Raw genomic sequence first — 21,149 nt, forward strand, 5'->3', positions numbered from 1 at the left:
GTTTACGTTTCAAGACTGAAAAATTATTTCGGCGCGCAAATACTATGTAATATATAAATTCACACAAAATTATACAAACACTTAAGATCATATATTTCCTATTGGTTGCGTTTTCACATATATGGTCCTATAGATTCAATATTGTTTGTTAATTTATTTCAGGGAAGAGAAAAATGGATTATTTTTCACAATTTAGATATTATTTAAGATAAATGATTCGAAGTACTATCTCACTAAAAATCGCAATTCTTTTTCAATATTAACAATATTTGTTATACCGGTGTATGCATAAGTTTTTTCCGGTTTAACTAAGAGATGGCGCCAGCGAAAAGTACGCAGCATATTAATTTGACACATACGCCATTTTGTTCGTCTGACATTTAACTACAAACACACACAAGTTGAGTCCGCCAAAAACTAGCGTCTTTGTTTTATCGTTCAGTGATCATGTCGAGTTTTATACCTGAAAAAGAACATTTGCGGCACGCATTTCTTTTTTTATTTAATCAAAAGAAAAAGGCTGTTGAAAGTCATCGTTTGCTGGTAGAAACATATGGTGAACACGCTCCATCGATTAGAACATGGTTTCGACAATTTAAAAATGGTGATTTCAATGTGAAAGACAGTGAGCGCTCTGGTAGACCACAAAAATGCGAAGACGAGCAATTGCAGGAGTTATTGGATGAAGACCCAACTCAAACTCAACGGCAATTAGCAGAAGCATTACATGTATCACAAGAAACAATCAGCAGACGTTTACGAGCAATAGGAAAGATCAATAAACTCGGTAAATGGGTCCCACATAATTTGAATGAACGTCAAATGGAAAATTGCAAAGTCACTTGTGAAATGCTGCTTCAACGCTACGAAAGGAAATCATTTTTGCATCGAATTGTGACGGGTGACGAAAAATGGATTTATTTTGAAAACCCGAAGCGGAAAAAATTGTGGCTTTCACCTGGCGAAGCCGGTCCATCAACGCCAAGGTCAAATCGCTTCGGCAAGAAGACCATGCTCTGTGTCTGGTGGGACCAGAGCGGTATTGTGTATTATGAACTCTTGAAGCCCGGCGAAAAACCGTTAATACACAACGCTATCGCCAACAAATGATTAATTTAAACCACGCATTAATCGAAAGACGACCGGAATGGGCCAGAAGACATGGCAAAGTCATTTTGTTACACGACAATGCGTCTCACATAGCAAAACCAGTGAAAGACACCTTGAAATCGCTTGGATGGGACATCCTTCCGCACCCGCCGTACTCCCCAGACCTGGCGCCATCTGACTATCACCTCTTCGCATCAATGGGGCACGCGCTCGCAGAGCAGCACTTCAGCAATTTCGAGGAAGTTGGAAAATTACTCGACGAATGGTTTGCGCAAAAGACAAGCAGTTTTTCTGGCATGGTATTCATAAATTACCTGAAAGATGGGCGAAATGTGTAGAAGCCGATGGCCAATATTTTGAATAAAAAAAAATTAATTTTCCTTGAAAATTACGTGTTTTTTTTATCAAAAAACCGGAAAAAACTTATGCATACGCCTGGTATATCTACCATTTATACAATTCTTACTCATATCTTAGTTATCCCCTTCCTTTTTTCCCTCCTTTATCATATCATTTATCCCCTCTAAGCAAGTTAATTGGCAGGATCATTTTAACAAACGTTTTATGTTTAACATTACATTATTGTCAGAGTTCTTTAGTTGCAAGATCTTCTAAATAATAATTATTTTTCACATTTGAACTCTCCTATTTATTTATTTTAAATTGTGAAGATCGAACATTATTAATCCTTAGGTATTGTTCTTTATTTATGTAATTATATTTATGTAAAATTTCAATATTATTGACTCTTAAATATTTATTATAATGTGAACATAAATTTAGACTAATTTATACCATTGCTTTGTAATCAGATTTATATTTAAAAAATTGACAAATTTAGTTCATAGATGTATATTTTTTGATTCATAATTATGAGAAGATATAATATATCTTGGTATTATATTGTAATCATATGTAATTCGTTTCATATCAATTCGTTTTTATAAAGTATTCATTGATATAAAGTTTCAATTAGAGGATATATGGAGTAAGGCAATTAAAATAAATTTTTGGATGAGACTACTTACTAGAATCCGAGGAATTATTATGATATCTTTTTATATTTGTTACGTTTAAACCCTTGGAAATTTGGTCAAGGAGACAATGAGAGAGAATAGAGAAGGTATGGAAAGACGGTTAGACTCAATCTCATAGGTATACGTGCAGAGGCGAACACCTATGAGTCATATCTTTTCGGTCCCGGAATATGGGTCAACGTTCGAAGGGACGCTGTGTCACCTGTTCCGATGGACAGCGAACGTCCTACTTTTTGGGTTAAAGAACTTAATTCTTTTGATCCGGGACTGGACCTCGTGCGATCTCAGGTATTAAAGGGAAGTGAATGCGAGAAGTGATTTCAATAAAAGACAGGGAAATATATTAACTTACATTTATTAATAATAAAAAAAAAGGAATATAAAAAAAATTTTTACACATAATAAACTTCTCCTTTTTTTTTACATATAGAATATATTTAATACATGGAGATGTGCGTGCGTGCGTGCGTGCGTGCGTGCGTGCGTTTTGTGTGTGTGTGTGTGTGTGTGTGTGTGTGTGTGTGTGTGTGTGTGTGTGTGTGTGTGTGTGAGGAGAGGAAAGGGTTAATGAGTATGGGAGGAAAGTATTGCACATCGAGATGAGGTGCTTGTAAACGACGGGATATAAAGAGTGGAGTTTCCTAAACTGTAACTATTCTATCCCCTTCGTTGGAGAGGGACTAATATAGCCTGAACAACCGATCCTAGTCGATCGGCTCGGGATTCGCTTGAAAAGGAGGGGTTGGGAGTTGTTCCAAAGGAGGAAGAAGAGGAAATCCTTCTTCGAGAGAAGGAGAGAGAGAGAATCGTCCCTCGAGAGGAGGAGGGGGAGGAAATCGTTCCTCAAGAGGAAGAGGGGAATAATTTAGGATTTCCCGAATAGCAAGATCGATGACAGGAGGAGAGGTGAGATCTAAGGGTTGTGTCAGTTCTAACGTTAGTAAATAGACCTCGCCAAATTGATTGTCGGTCGGTTATAGCGGCGCGATTGTGGGTTGGCCAAGGGGACGATTCCGCCTACTTCTCTGGACATAAGGAGTTCGTCCGCGTTTTAATGGGTACTAGTGCGCATTACAAACGAAGGGTTAGAATAATATATGTGTATATTTCGTCGGAAATGCGCATAAATGTATATAGATGTGTTTCCATGTGGGAAGAGGGGATGAACCGGAAGGAATGGCGACTTACTGTTAGCTGACTGTCTACAAGATATCGGGTAGATTCCGGTAGGTAACTTAGGAGGTTCATCGTCCACGGAGAGCGTCAGAAGGGCAGTCGCAATGGCGTATAATTCCGGTGCGTAATGCCTGATAATTCCAGTTGCCCACAATTTTGCACTCGTATGAAATGCACTCGCGAATTGGCGTGATTATCTCGAGTTCAAATAATTTCCGCACTGCCCGCGACAATAGTTTAATTCGTGAACTGACATGAACCGAGTTAACTTGACTTTCGTATTGACCGCAACAATAGTTTGGATCGCGAACTTCACTGACGTGAACCGGGTGATTTAGAATTCCGTACTGACACTCTGCGCTTCCGCGGAACCTCTATTTATACCCCCCAAAAAAGGGCGTTGTGCCCTTTGGCTAGGATGCAAAAGTTAGTTGCATTGTCACGTGAGATTTACGATTTTTATAGCGTCCTATCGTTGTTAATCTAAAATACATCGTTAGAAGAATTTCGAGAAAAAAAGAAGTGATTTACGTTTTTCTTTAAAGAGCCAAGATTACTCCAGATGGATGACGAATACTGTTATTCTCGTGGAAAATATGATTAGGTAAACAGATGGTTACCGTGCACAGCTAGTTTTGCGTCCAGAGCAACCATTGTCAGTCGCGAGTCTGATCTTAGATAACGCTACCGTGGGAAGTTATCTCATGCATTTCCCATAATTTTTTAAGCGCGACGTGGCGCCTGTTTTCCCAAGATGAAATTGTTGATCAGTTTCGGACGACAAAGCCCAGATTTTTATTATTGCGTGACTTCGGTGCTTCGATTTATAATGTTTTTTACAATCTTGTCTCTTTTCGGGCCTGCATTAAGGTTGTATTCCTTCCGGGTTGATTTACGAGTTTTCGCGGAGCCTGTCTGGTCCCTCTTTTCAGTTCTGTCAGACCGTTATCAGAAAGCTCCACTCGAGTCTTGCAGATGCCAACCATAGTCGCGACGTGGAGTCGAAGGAAAGAATCGTAGCGTAACATATCTGTAGGACGTAACATATTCAAACATGTGAGTACGTATTTTCATGCGTTCTACATAATTAATTAATTGCGAGCGTCGAGCGAGATTACCGAGGTAACATTTTAAAATCTAACAGTGAGAATGACTCGATAGGAGTTGAAACGTCTATTGTATATGGTCTAATTGTTTATTAAAAATTTTTTCTCACTTAAGATCTAGAATGGGTCATAGCCTTTTATTATATTATTTTATTTCTTAAATTTTTGAACCGTCTTTCTCATTTGAATTTAATTTAAGTATTATTTACTATGTTTAAAGTAAATGAATTATATCAGTAAAAACTTTGTACTGTCTACTATTATGAACAAAATATTAGAAATCCGAAATACTCGTTTTTCTTATTAAAATAAAAACACATTTTAAAACCATTTTTGTTGTAGTGAGATATACGGCTATTCATAAAGGAGAAGAGGGGTGGGATGTACGGCTCATGAAAAATTTACAAATAATATAATACTTATAAATAAAACAACATAAAATGATACAACAACTTATAAAATGTATTTACAAAGTTCTATTAAGGAATAAGAATGATAAATAGAAATAATAGATTACAATTATTGCATTTAGTGCATTGGATCCAATCTGCGCATTTTGTATGTTTTGATATATAAATCCAGCTCGCTAAAAATGTCGTATATGCCCCCCCTCTCCCTTCCCCCAAAGATGGGATATACAAGATGTCAAGCTGAACAAAAAATATAAGAACTAAGCCATAAGAATTACATCATACATGTGAGAACACAACCAATAAGAAATAGGAATCAAAGACCTATAATGGTTGAAACTGGAGCTTTGATGCTTAAATAATTCAATGTGAAAGCCTTTGATTTCTATTATAAGAGCTAAGCACTTGCATTTTTTACTTTATGCTCCATCCTTTACTATTCTTTTACATGTATATATTATCAACCTAACTATTAAAGTCCATGGCACATAAACGTAAGGCAGTAACTTAATTTAATATAATAAGGCTCTTCAAGATAAACTCAATCTATATTTTAGGTCGGGGAAAAAGTTTCTTTGTATTTAAAAAAATTTTTTGTAAAAGTTTTTCATTTGTTGCAAAATTTTCGTTACAATTATATTATTCATTAGAGCAAAGTTTTAGCTTTAAGAATCTGTTTTTTAAATTGCGGTGGGAGGATATTTATCGGAGTTACGAGCAATCAAAGTTAGAATGCTCCTTTACTTAATTCGCGAATAACTTAGTAACAAAAAATCATAGGAACATTTTTAAAAAATGATTTTGTAGGAAAAGCTTCGAGCTTTTACGATAAGTAGTCGAAAATTTTTGTAAATTTTTTTTGGACACGTGAAAGACCTTCAAAGTGAAAAGAAAAATTTTCATCTTTTTCAGCTCGCAGTTTTTTTGATGTAAAAATTATCAAACTCACAGAAACTGAAAAAATATAGTAATCTTTCGAAAGTAGAGATTTCAAGCTTTAAAACTCTCTTTTTAAATTGAAATTTCATTTATTTTTGACGAAGATATTGTATATACAATTTTGAATTAAAAAATACGAAGAAACTTTTTCCCCGACCCAATATAATGATGTAATGAGGAAAAGCCAATGTGAGCCACCATTAGTTGTTCGTGTACAATATATATATTAAAATAAAAATAAAAATACAGACGTTTCAACCCTGGTATTGGATCATCCTCAGTGTATAAAATATGGTTGGTAGAATCAAAAATTATATATATGTAAGCGCCAAAACATCAAATCATCATTAAACTATTCTACTACTTAAAATCTTCAATGTCGTCTGTTATATTTAGCTGAATAAACAAACTGCATGTTTTAGAAATTATCACTAAAATAGAACAGTCCAAAATGAATTAATGTAGTTAAATTATAATTATAAAATCAAAATCACTAAAAACTTACGTTAAAATCAGATTAACGATAGTTATATTGCGAAATTATAAATAAATATCTTTATTGTGAGAGTTCAGATTGAAATGACAAAGTGAGCTGACGATAACAAAATAAATATAAAAATAAATATATACAAAAATAAGAATGCGTCCATCGAAGTTAAAATCAAGACTTTAAAACATAGAAATATCAATCTTCCGCAACCAAATCATAACATAGGGGATTCAATAATTCCGTATTATTTTGTAAATTCAACCCATTTTTCCGTTTATGATAAAAATTGATTCATAAATTAATCTCTTCTTGTAACTTCTTTCCTCCAAAATTAAAACCTTGCTCTAATTAAATTCATGGTTATACAATTCTATGTTCTGTCATAACAGACTGCGATGTGATATTTCTATATATGTGATGTTCACTTATTCTCATTTTTAATAACTCTTCGTTTTTAGTAACTGTTTCGTTTGGCCTACGTAGGATGCGTTACAATTCTAACAATTGATCTTATATACCACGTTAGTGCGATCACAAGCTGCTAGTTTATCCTTCTGTCTTTTGATAAAATAACTTGGAAAGAAGTTACAATAAGAGAATAATTTCGTTATCGTCAGCTTATTTTGTCATTTTGATCTGAACTCTCATACAATAAAAATATCTCTCTATAATTTTGCAATGTAACAGACCATCGTTAATCTGATTCCAACGTAAGTTTTTAGTGATTTTGATATTTTATAACTATAATTTGACTATATTAATTCATTTTGGATCGTTCTATTTTAGTGATAATTTCTAAAACATGCAGTTTATTTATTCAGCTAAATATAACAGATGACATTGAAGATTTTAAGTAGTGACAATAGGTTAACGATGATTTGATGATTTGGCGCTTACATATGTATAATTTTTGATTCTACCAACTATATTTTATACACTGAGGATGACGCAATACCAGACTAACGTCTGTATTTTAATTTTAATATATATAATATATATATATATATTGTTACATAAACAACTAGTAGTGGCTCACATTGGCTTTTTTTCATTACATCATTATTTGTGTAAAGCAGTAAGACGTAAGCAGTAAACGAATTGGCCAACAGTAGAGATCGTAAGGCTAGTAGCGAATCCAATATTATAATTTTCTTATTGTCTTATAGCTTTACATTTTTGTATGTGCTTAAGCCTTTTGTTGCAATCTCTATAATAATTATTTTGTATGGAACATGATATATATGATTGAACTATTCACTACACTGACAAATTGACTAAACTCATAGTAATTAATATTAACAATGGAGAGAAAACTGAGAAATTATAACATAAAACTAATATAACATAAAGGTAAATAACAGAATGATTGCGTGCACATTATTCCCTGCACTCCTTCCCTGATAGTTTGCAGAGACAGATTTTGAGCAGAACCTGCTGATATACAATAATACGGCAGATTGGCAGCAGAAACTGAGCAAGATCTGTCATTTTCATATACGGTGCTGCCATGAGATGGAATTATAACTTATAACTTATTTCTCGTAAGAAAAAAATGCCTAGGAATTCTATAAGAATTAGCGTATGTAAATTGAATAGGCAAAGAGATTCTCAAGCTCTTTCGGAGTGTGGTTTCTAAATCTTCGAATACTTTTTTGTAACTGTACTATTTTATATAACTTTCTCATTTTGAAATGTCAAGCTAATCAATACTATTTTAATAATAAAACTGTATTGATTATTTCCAGTTTTCACACCAGTATATATAAATATATAATTATGTATAATTATAAGGTAAAGCTGTATATATGTAATAATTATGTATACATTATATATACACAGTGCGACAAATATGTTCCCGGACACGAACCACATCTCAGCAACCAGTGGCGACATCTGTGCGTTCAAACATGCATTTTAAAGGTTGAACATTTTACTATCATCTGTCAAAGTTTCATTCATTTTGGTTGACATATAACGAAGATATGACAGTTCATGTTAAACAAGATTTTGGTCGAGCTAGAAATTTTAATATGGAACAAAGAGCAGTGATTAAATTTAACGCAAAACTTGGTAAAAATGCATCAGAAACATTCCGATCGATGCAACAAGTTTACGGCTGTCAATGTCTAGGTCGTACAGCTGTTTTTGAGTGGCATAAGCGTTTTTTGAAAGGCAGAGAGACCCTTGAAGATAACAAAAACTCAGGACGGCCAATTTTGGTTCGAACACCCGAAATGATCGAAAAAGTACGTGATTTTGTTGCAAACGATCGCAATGCATCACTAAAAATGATGGAGGAGGCTTTAAATATCAGTAGAGAAACGATTCGAACCATATTAGATTTGGGTAAAACGAAGGTTTGTGCGAAGTTTGTTCCACACACATAATGCACCGAGTCACACTTCATTGATTGTCCGTCAATGTTTGGCTCGAAATCGTGTCTCTGTGTTAAACCATCCGTATTCACCTGATTTGACCCCCTGCGACTTCTCATTATTCCCAAAATTGAAATTGAAATTGAAAGGACGCTTTTTTGATGATATTCCGACCATCCAATCAGCTTCTACACAGGCACTAGAGGCAATTCCGCAACTGAGCTAGAACATGCTTTGAATCACTATTGAATCGCTGTAACAAGTGTATTGAAGCCAGAGGAGAATATTTTGAATAATAAAACCAAAAAATATGCATATTGTTGTTTCAATTATGATTTTCAGGCCGGGAACATATTTGTCGCACTGTGTATAATAAGTTTAAAAATTTTTTTTTAATTTGAGGTTATATTAATTATATGTATTCTTTTTTCACACAGTATATTATGTTAGGTAATAGAAAATATTCATCCTATTCGAAAAGTCATTGCAGATATTTAGTTGCCATTGAAACTCAGGATTCATCAGTATTACGAAGACAGTAATGTCTTATTCAAGAAGTCACTGACAATTCAATTCAGTCATCAATTAGGCTCATCAAATGATAGTCTGCTGCAGGCTCCTAGATTTTAATCCAGTAGTAATATTTTGATAATTTAAGCTAGACAATATATAATAATAAATAAATTGTTGCATTCATTATCAGCTGATATAGATGGAGGATTATCGTGTGAAAAAAATTTCTAATTGATTATCGTGACAGAATTGACTATATATATTGAATGCAACAATTATCACGAATCTGACATAATTATATATACAATATGTATGTTATTATTAAAATCTCTTTTTATAATTTTTGTATATATGTATATTTTATCGTATTAAAATATATAAATCTTATTTATTCATAGAAATTATTAGATTTTTTAAATTTGATATACATATATAATAATTTGTTAAACATACGTTATATTTGAATTGTAATACAGTTAATATGTGTAATACTGTACAGTGCAGATTATTTTTATAGTTGTGGTGCACAGTCAGCGACCAGAAGCTTCAGAGACCGAAATTGATAATATTATTGGGAAATGACTGATTCAAGCCTCGCTAAGATGCAAAAGAGAACTATATGTATACTTCCTATGTGTGTACTATTTTTTATAATAATCAAATATGATCGGTTTAATTTTTTATTCATACTCCTTAGAGTTTATACAATAGTATACCAAGAGTTACTTTTATACATAGTTTGCCAACCCTATTTTTTTAAATGTAATGCAATTTTCTTAATTTCTCGTTTCAGAGTGAAAAACAACAAGCTTGCATCAAACTCCAGAATAATAAAAGACAGCAAAGATAAAAATGCATAATTTTGATGACGATATAAAGATTGTAATAATTACAAACTGATGTGCACATATGATTTCTTTAAGTTTAAAAAATTTTGTTTAATTTTTATGTAATTTAGTTTATACATGTGCAATATTAATTGATTTGATTCATTATTTTTAGTAGTTATTTCATTACATTTATTAACATAAAAAATATATATAAAATATATAATATTATATATTTTATTATATTATATTGTTTATCATTACAAACCTGCAATATTTATTTGTTTTGATTGTTTTAGGATTCAAGAATAATGAATGTCCTATACAGAATCCTAATGTACATTCAAGTTCGCTCAGGCTGTCTCAAGCATAACAGATTTTGACCGCATTTAGCAATTTGGTCAAAGTCGGCTTTGTGCATAGGATAAATCGAAGTAATCTTGAACGGACACAAGATTTTGTACAGGTTAAGATATCGATAAGCATGTAATATATTTAAATTATATATCTATTACGAACCGATATTATGTACCTGACATATTGCAGTTACATGTCGGTTATCGTGTATGTACGCAATAAAGTTACGCTTCTATTATATTATATATTATATTATATATATATCTATTATATTATACTATATATCCACATTTCATGTAATAAACATGATTGAAACTAGTTTTTGTAGTATCAAACGCGTATCTATTTGATATCGAATACATCCCTGGTGAAAAAGTTTCGCTGAAATTATTCCACGTTTTGGAACATTTCAGCGAAATTGTTGAAAATTTGCTGAAACTTCACTGAGAGTAAATTTTTCAGCTAATATATTAAAAAATCACTGAAATCCAATCGAAATTTTTCTGAAATTTTCTGAAATTTCTTTAAAATTCTTGTTGAAATTTTTCTAAAATGTTGTTGAAAATGAATTTTTCAACTAAAAATTGCTGAAATTAAACTGAAATGTTTTTGAAATGCTGAAATTTTGTTGAAAAGTGTTCCAAAATATGGCATAATTTCAGCAACATTTTTCCAGGGATGCAATGATAACTATTGTTATCGTCTCATACAAGGTGCGTCCCAAAATTTTCCCAACTTTTTCAATAGGGATAGGTCGGGTGGCGCCATCCGTGTGTTCGATTGCGCGTTTGAAAGGTACATCCCTAGCTGACTTCCAGTAAAAATTTCATGACATTTGGTTCAGTGGAAACGAAGTTATGGCGTCTCAAGTGTCAGTATGTTGTATACATCGGTACGAGAATGAACTTCGAACAAAGAGCCAATATTAAGTTTTGTTTTAAACTTGGTAAAACATTTACCGAAACTCATAATTTGATGAAACAAGTTTATGGTGATAATTGTGTAGCCCGTGCCAGTGTTTATGAGTGGTATACGCGATTCAAGAACGGTCGTGAGGACATAAATGACGACGCACATACAGGTCGCCCAAAATCGACAATTAACGAAAATTCCATCGAAGTTTTTATGATTCCAAGGGTATTGTGCACAAAGAATTCGTTCCAGCAGGCCAAACAGTTAATGCTGTATTCTATGTAAGCGTTTTGAAGCGTTTGGTGCACCGCATTCGTCGTATTCGGCCAGAATATCGCGAAGGAGGAAGTTGGCGCTTGTTACACGATAATGCGCCATCTCACCGTTCGACACTTGTCACTGATTTTTTGACTAAAAATCACATTTTAACAATCAACCATTCCCCGTATTCGCCTGATATGGCACCTTGTGACTTCTACCTATTCGGCAAAATGCATTTGTCCATGAAAGGAAAGCGGTATGTGGACGTAGAAGACATCCAAAGGGCTTGTACCACTATTCTGAAGGACGTGCCTTTGAACGACATAAAACACTCATTTGAAATGCTTTTAGATCGTGCCAAACGTTGTATTGAGTCCGACGGGGACTACTTTGAATAAACAATTTGAATTTGAAAAAAAAAGTAAACCGTTGTTGTTTTATTTCAAAAGTTGGGAAAATTTTGGGACGCACCTTGTATATTGACTCTCTGAAATTAATCGGTAATATCCAGTGTGATTTGTGCTGTATGGATATAACTTTTATATACAATATAAAGATTATATTGTATATACCACATGTACAATGTGTGATGTGAAATGCGGATTTTTTTTCCAAAAAAACACGTTAAAATCAGAAGAATGATAAAAGGTTTATTCAAAGTATGCTCCATTGCTAGTTACACATTTTTCCCATCTTTCGGGTAATTCGTGAATACCACGCCAATAAAAATCTTCCGCTTTTGCCGCGAACCATTCATCGAGCCATTTTTTCACATCTTCGTATGAACCAAAGCACTACTCAGCAAGTGCGTGACCCATTGATGCAAACAAGTGATAATCGGAAGGAGCCAAGTCTGGTGAGTAAGCCGCATGGGCACTTCCCAGCTGAGTGCTTCCAACGTGTCGCGAACCGGTTTTGCCGTATGTGATGGAGCATTGTCATGGAGAAAAATGATCTTGTATTGTCTTTTTCGATATTCTAGTCGTTTTTCGAGTAGCGAACGGTTCAAATCAAGCAATTGTTATTTGTAGCGTTTGGTATTAACTGTTTCAACAGGCTTTAACAGTTCATAATAGACCACACCCTTCTGGTCCCACCAAACACAGAGCATCGTCTTCCTGCCAAAGCGATTCGGTCTTGCGATCGATGTGGATGGTGCGCCTGGGTCTACCCATGATTTTTTGCGCTTGGGATTTTCAAAATATATCCACTTTTCATCCCCAACGATACGATGCAAGAACGACTTTCTTTTGTATCGTTCGAGCAAAATTTCACATGTATTTTTGCGCCTCTCCATCTGCCTTTCGTTCATGTGGTATCCATCTGCCGACCTTCTGAATCTTTCCCATCTCTCGTAGGCGATTGGAAAGCTTGTTGACTAACGCTTAATTGCTCTGCGAGTTATTTTTGTGTTTGTGAATCGTTTTCGTCCAACAATACTTGCAATTCTATATCTTCGTATCTTTTTGAGAGTTTTCCGTGTTCCTTGTCTGCAACATCGAAAATCACCACTTTTGAAACGCCGAAACCATTGTTCACACATATCTTGCGATGGAGCATGTTCACCATAAGCTTCTCAAAGTAATCGATATGATTCAGCAGCAGTTTTCTTCAAATGAAAACAAAAAATTAATGCTGTCCGCGAATGCTCTTTATTTGGCACAAATTTCGATATTGAACACAGTAAAATACTATGCAAACACTTTTTCAATTTATCACTTACACGCGTTTGACACTTGTTGATGGCACAACAAAATGACATATACGTCAAATCTTTATACTACACACTGCATTGGTGCACTATCTGTTCTCTCAAATCCGCACTTCATACTTATACACCTGATATAGTACGCAAAATTTCTTATAAGAAAGGTCGATTTAAATAAAGATGACAAATTTAGACAGATCTTGCTTGGTTTTCGCTGCCAATTTGCTGTCAAGTTATGTTAATAGATTCTGCTCGGTTTTTGTCAGCAATTTGCTGGCAAATCATGTCAGCAGGCTTTGTCGACAAATCCATATCCAAATGTTGACACAGATAGTTATGATTTTGTAATCAAAATCTGATCGAGTTTGCTGCCAATTTAAATGCAAATTACTAACATTTTGTTGTCAGGGTTCTATTTTTTCTAATTTCTGCGACGATATCGGAATTACCATTTACAATGTTTTAGGAAGGGCATATGGTTTTTGTAACAAAAAAAATGTTGATGTTAAATTTTTTAGACTCGTACATTGTTATCTATATTAGTCAATTTTTGGGGTCAGTCCTCTAAACTCCCAATGACCATGAAGAGTTAATTATCTAAAATAAATGTTCCAGTGATCGGATATGTACCTATATATACAAGATTTATTATTATTGATCTCAAATATTTTTTTCTGTTACAATATTATAATTTAATTGCATTTAAAAATTATTTAAAAAAAACATTTGAGATTAGTAATCATAAATAAATAAAGTTTTGTGTAAATGTCCAGACACAGGTACGTGTTCAGTCACTAGGACGTTTACTTTATTTAGTTTACAGTTATATTCAGTTTAGATGTATTCTCTTGATTTGCATAATGAAAAAATAATGATGGAGGTAGTATATTGGTATTATACATTGACATATTAGATATACTCAACTTCTTATTTCTTTATATACTTTTTGTTATTACAAACATTTTTTTGTATTGTTATGCTGTGAAGATGCTGGGTTTCGAAACATTTGGACTTAGAATTGGATTTGTTTAGAGTTTAAATTATTAAATATACTACAATGGCTTGTTACATTTCGAATAACATTTCCGTTATTATGTACTGTAGTTACTAATACCATTTGTGTGTGCGTGTGTGCATGCGCACAGATATAATAAAAAAGACGTGAATTCCCATATTTCTTACTCATACAACATCATAAACTGACATAAAAAATACATCATTATTTTCGTATTATTAATGGAATAGATGTATGACGTTATTAATTGATTATTAATAATGTTACTAGTACATCGACAATTGGCCATTTATTTGACATCATTAAGTATGATTTTACATTGTAAAGACATCATAAATAAATGACATCATTAATTAGTCAAAAAAATGACATCATTATTACAGCTTAAAAAAAATATTAAATAGGTCACATGATGTCAATAATTTAAAATGACTAACTATTGACGTCAAAATAATGACAGCTTGCTACCTGGAAAGCTTTACATACAGGGGCTACATTTGCGCTAACCTTTACATATGTTACAAAGAGGAGGATAGTATGATCAATTTTTCCTTACAGTTAATCAACACTCTTATTGTTTCTAAAATATATAGAATTATATAGTGTAATTTTAATAGATAGTAAATCTTGGAAGGATCCGATTATTTCGTTCACATTTCGACAGCATATACCTATTCACATTGGCTAATGTCTGGTAATTTTTCAGTATACTACTAATAAGAATGTATTATTTAAATTGGCTAATATTAACGATGTTCATAATTGACTCCCTTTCATGAATCTTTATCTTTGAAGACTAAGTCCAATAACATTAATATGTATTGTCAAAATCATGATTCTGAGCGATCTCACATCGTCTCTAAATGATCCAGAGGGCATCCGTACTACATAGTGATAAAGTGTTCAAAAAGGATATTTGTTCTCATTTAAAACCTGTCCAAGAATGATCTCTTTCAGCAGGGTAATATAGATTCCGAGAGGACTGGACACAAAAGATGGCTGGAGATGTCATTAGATATTGTCAATTTTTATAATTTTCTCTTGAGACCAAATAGAGATAACAATGAAATAATATTTGTCTCCCTATCTGATAGCCATTGGAGAAGATTTTACTACTTCTGGAATAGGTTATTGGAATTCTGTGACAAGAGTTAACTCCAGCACAGAAGGGAAACATCATGCAAAGTTTCATAAAAGTTGAACATTTTTTACGAAATCTTACGTATGACGTTTTCCGTATTGTCCTTCCTATTGGATGTGCTAAAACATACTAATATTGATCGAGGAAAGCTAATAAGAAAAATCGGACGCCACAATCAATTAGGCTATAGTCTGTGCTATGCGCTCTATTGATGGCCTTGCATAAAACTGAAGCCCTGTTCTTTCACAACGGGTCTTACCTCTAACCCAGATAATGGTAGAGTACATCCATGTTCCAATGGGCCCATGATTAAATATTTGAGCCTCACACTGGATGGCCAGTGTGGGTCAGCAAACATCTCGAATTGTTGACCCCTAAATTAGATACGACGGCTAATACGTTAGTGGCCTACCATTTAATATAAGAGATCCGGACATGGCCGAGAGGCGGCTGTATGCAAGTATTGTCCTGACCTGAGCTATATATGAGATTCTGGTTTGGATGGGGAAGACAGTGGCCAACAATTTCATAAATAGCATCTTATTCGGCACACAGCGTCGAACCATCTTGCTCATACGTACAGAAAGATGTCCTACGCGGCGGTCACAGCTCTAGCCGAACCCCCTCTCTCCTCCGGCAGATTTACTTCCTGATGCTTATGCCAAGGCATATAGTTGCACAAAAGCAATTCACTTGAGGAGGAACGTTCTCATCACGAAGATCGTAGAGATTATACCCAGTAAGCAAAACATCATTACTATAACGTTATTACAATGATCTTCAATAATACATAACGTTTTCAAATATGTTGTATTTAACATTGTATATAACATTATTATGAACAATCTTTCACCGCAATTTGGAGATTTCTATAATATTGATATTTTATCATAAAATAATATTATAAATAATATTGTATTAATATTGAATCAATATCTCAAAAATATTGAATTACAACATTGTACAATGTTAAAAAGAACACTGCAGAAACATTCAGTGTTCGTTAAAGTAACATCTTACAAACGTTGCAATATAATATTTGAGAACATTTAATATTTATTCAATATCATGTAAACTTGCAAGAATATTAAGTTCTTGAATTAATTTTTACACAAAACTTTTAAACGAAATATTTTCAAAATACACACTATTTCAGTGCTTGCAAAGATTTGCACATTTCGGGCTGATTTCGGTGAGCGATCCTCATCATCGAGGCTCGGCGAGCGCTCACGTGACGCTCTGGCTCAGGAGCGTCCCTATACCAGAAATATACTGGGAGTGCACCTTCCGCCAAATTATTATTGAAACATGTTTTTTATTAAATAACTTATGTCTATTAACATAAAAATTTCTATTGTTTATTTATTTATTGCTCCTTAATGATATACTTATATATATATATATATATATATACTTATATATATATATATATATATATATATATATATATATATCTTAACATAGTTTTCTAATACATTACATAATTATAATAATGTACATTTCGATGATATCTTTCCACATCACCCGTGATGTACTATTGCAAGATGCGTTTTTTTAAATGTGATTTCCTCAGTAGGCCTATTCCACAAAAAGAAGAATCGAAAAGAAGAATCAAAATTATATATCATATAATACTATATAATTTTGGTTTCCTGTCAAGCCACATTCGAATATTTGATTTTTTTTGGTTAACGAAGAATTCCAAAGATATCCAACCAATACATTTTTTCTGTATTAGGAATAACAAAGAAGAAATTAAAATGTTAAAATTTAGCCAAAATATTCCTTTGATTGATTCTAATGAATCTTTATTCACTATCAATGTCGAACCTGACAAATTTAGAAGCATTTCTTTTAATCCATTAGAACGAACTAACAAAAAATGATTCGTCAATTTAAGTAAAACAAGCACTCCTACATATGTAACAAATTTATTACAACTGGGTAGCAATTTTAATCTCCCAGATTCCAACAATAAAGAAAAATCAATCAGGAAATTCATCAAGGATATTGAAAGCTGCTCCAATCGCAGTAACTTAGAATTGATTTCGAAAATTAGGAACATCCATTCCTGAATTTCATTAGTTTCTCCATAACAATTCACTATCTTGAATAATCAAGATAAAAAAATTAATAAAATGATAAAGTTAATGATAGTGTAATAATAACAAAGACATACTTTTCACAAGGACAATGTAACCGTAGCCATATAACATTTTATAATAACAAGGTTTTTGAACTACTTAAAGATTCTGATACGTATTTGGTGGTTAAAAAATCCGGCAATGGTGAAAGAAATCTTAATAATATATTAAAAAAATGGCATCAGAAGGGATTCATTTCGGATAAGGAATTGTGGAGTCTTCGGTCAAGTGATTCCATCTTGCCGAAAGCATATGCTTTAACAAAAATACACAAGGAAGGCGTTCCCTTTAGAATTATTGTTTCTTCAATCAACACAGTTCTATATTCGTTAGCTGGTTTTTTACAAAATATCTCTGAGAATATCTCTCCTGCAAAGAGTAGAATAAAAAATAGCTTTGAATTTGAACAATAAATTAACTAACGACAAAACAGGTAATGGTTTCATTAGATGTTACTTCTCTGTTCACTAATATTCTATTAGATATTACGCTGGATGGACTGGTGGGAAGGTGGCACTCCATTAAAGGTGCCACAAACTAAGAATGAATTCATTAATGCGATCAAATTTGTCTTAACATCGACATATTTTACTTTTAATGGGATTATTTACAAACAAACTTTTGGCATACCCTTATAGGTCCCCCCTTTCCCCTATCATTTTTGATATTGTCATGGAGGATTTGGAAGAGAAAGTGTTAAATTCTTTACAATTTCGGATTTCTGCTTACTTTAGATATGTTGATGATGTCTTTATGATTGCACCTAAAAGATAAGGTCACTCAAATTTTAAATTCATTTTATGAACAGCATGATAGACTTAAATTCATTATTGAATATGAGGAAGAATTCCATTGTCTGAATTTTTTGGATCTATCGGTCATCAATAAAGACAATACTATTATTTCAGATTGGTAAAAAACATTCTCGGGCAAGCATTTATCGTTCTATTCGAATCATCCCGTATGTCATAAGATAGGGACCATATATAGCTTAGTTGATAGAGCAATCTTATTGTCAAATTTTACATTCTATAACAAGAACATAGAATTTATAATAGAAAATTTGAAGGTTATCCTTTAGGAATGATTTTTTTATTATATTAAAAAAAAGAAGGATCCAAGTTCAAAAAAATTCAAAGGATCAAAAGTTTGACTTGTAAAAAAATCCACGATGGTTAATAACCAGTTCAGATTACATTGATACTGATGGAGTTTTGAGAGAAATAATGATTTTCCCATATATAAGATCTATTTCTAATAAAATTATTAAGTTATTAAGTTATTAATTATCTATTAATAAATCCAAAAACATGATTGGCTATAGGTGCTTAAACAAGCTTAATAAATTTATCAAAGTTCATAAAGAAGACAAAAATCAACATAATAAAAATAATAATGTCATATATAAAGTGAATTGTAATAAACTGCGATGCATCATATGTTGTCAAACGAAGAGACAATTGCAGACAAGAATTAAAGAACATCGCAATAATATAAAATTAGACCAGTTCAAATATTCAGTAATCTCGAAACATATCTCTGAAATTAATCATAACTTTGATTGGGAAAAAGTTAGTATTCTTGATTTTGAAAACAATTATCGTAAAAGAAATATTTCTGAAATGATACATATTAAAGAACAAAAAAAAAAACGGTTTAAATTTAATAAAAAATACTGAGTTATTGGATAACTCTTATTTTAACATACTTGACGATATACGAGAACATAAATGGTCACAGTTTTGAATAGATTTGTTTTTACATTCGATTTTATTGACTTTTCGATATTACTTTTCTTTGATCTACACTTTTCAATTAATTTTCAAACGAGTAACAGTCAGTATATTTAATGTACTTACTGGATTTTTGATTGAGAGTTTAGATTACAGTATTTTATATAAATTACCATAAGAGTTATTATTTGATTCTGTACCTCTTATTCACACTAATAATATATTATCTTAATAAATCTATTTATTTTACAGAATATCATAAAATACTCATAACTAATGAATTCTCAAATCATTTGATACAAGTCTGTGACAAACTGGATTCTTGATCTCAACCGAGGAATTTGGCGAATCTATTTTATCGATGAACATAATTAATCTACTGTTGACTAAAGTATCCAATATTCCTATCTTATTGTCATCTGGCGGGATACTTATTGACGTTCGAATTTTTTTATATTTTGACACTTCACCACTGATGGTTTTTAAATTTTCATTGTATTCGCTATTCCTTGTTGGTTAATTTAAGATTGTATTTCTGCGTTGTAGAAAGAAGGCTTTGTAAGCCGAAACATTTGTTGATTATATTAATTTAAAATTAATTTAATTATAGCTCGAAATAAGCCATATGACATTGTGTTAAGTAATTAAAATATTTAATATTCAAATGTTTCTATCATTTTATGATTATCGTGTTAAAATAGTGGAAATGTTTAGATATTAAATATTTTAATTAATAATATTGTATATTACCATAATAGATTCAGCATAGCTGTGCAAGTCCTAATCTTTCAAGTTGAATTATATTCATTTAGAGCCCCTTATTGTGACATCTTAATTTGTTTAATCTATTAACTTGATATAACGTTGTAAAAACATTGATATAATCAATATATGAACAATCAACATAGATTCAACGTTAAAAAATATTCACATGTCAACATTTAACATTGTAACGTCTCAGCAACGTTCTTTCAACATTTCGTGCTACAGTTACAAAATATTCGAAATTTATCATTAAAACATTCTTTAAAGGTTCGGAAATATTATTGGGTAATATTACAATCACATTTATAAAATATTAGATGAAAATTTTGATGAAATTTGTATTTCAAATTAATATTTTAAAATATTGATCTAATGTTTCCAATTTACTGGGTACGGAGATAGGCGCGGCTGCGGGCTTTCAGACTTTCAAGCTTCTCACCAGGACAGTGTAGGCAATGCCTGCAATGGGTAGAGAGGAAATGGGTTGATTTACCGCCTCACACAGATACTCACTAGACATGGGTGCTTCTGTGAATACTTGCACAGGACTAGTAAAGAGCACACAGCATAATAATGCCACCATTGAGCGGCCGACTGAAACTCCGCGCAGCATACATTCTGGTATCCCGCATGGGAATGCGGAATCTTACAAGAAGAAGCCGTGAATTTGTAATTATCGATTTTAATTAACTTTTTTAGATTTGCAGTACTCGCTACATGTGCCACAGTAATCACTATTCAATCATTCTAGAGAAAATATGAAATATTTCTCAGATTTGATTTCTAGTTGGGACTTTTTGTAACATTTAAATCTTATAGTAAAACATATAAAAAAGCCCATCAGAGCCTACATCAGCTGTTCGGATACACAGAAAACTCTTTATTTTCGTGTGAATAAAGAAATAAAATAAATGTTTCGACCCTTCAATTCGGATCCTTATCAACATAAAATATAAATCGAAATTACATAAGTAACGCAAATTCCAAGATGATGATTCCTGAGAATTTAGTTCGTTCTTTTTTATTCAAATGCCAAATTAGATAAAGTAAAACCAAAATCATATACATTATGTTAATAAATAGAATCACATTGCTCATCAGATTGTCAGATTTGATGTAAGCATTTCTTG

At 32.5% G+C, this 21,149-nt stretch overlaps 1 protein-coding gene across 8 annotated transcripts in view; it reads right to left on the reverse strand.

The window, feature by feature from the left end:
• LOC105149251 (extracellular serine/threonine protein CG31145) overlaps positions 1-21,149 on the reverse strand; it is a 318,959-nt gene that overhangs the window by 39,340 nt on the left and 258,470 nt on the right. The gene's annotated exons all lie outside the window — the stretch shown is intronic.

Source organism: Acromyrmex echinatior, chromosome 1 (genome assembly GCF_024713525.1).
Source record: "Acromyrmex echinatior isolate Ae372 chromosome 1, ASM2471352v2, whole genome shotgun sequence".
In the NCBI taxonomy this organism is placed as follows: Eukaryota; Metazoa; Arthropoda; class Insecta; order Hymenoptera; family Formicidae; genus Acromyrmex; species Acromyrmex echinatior.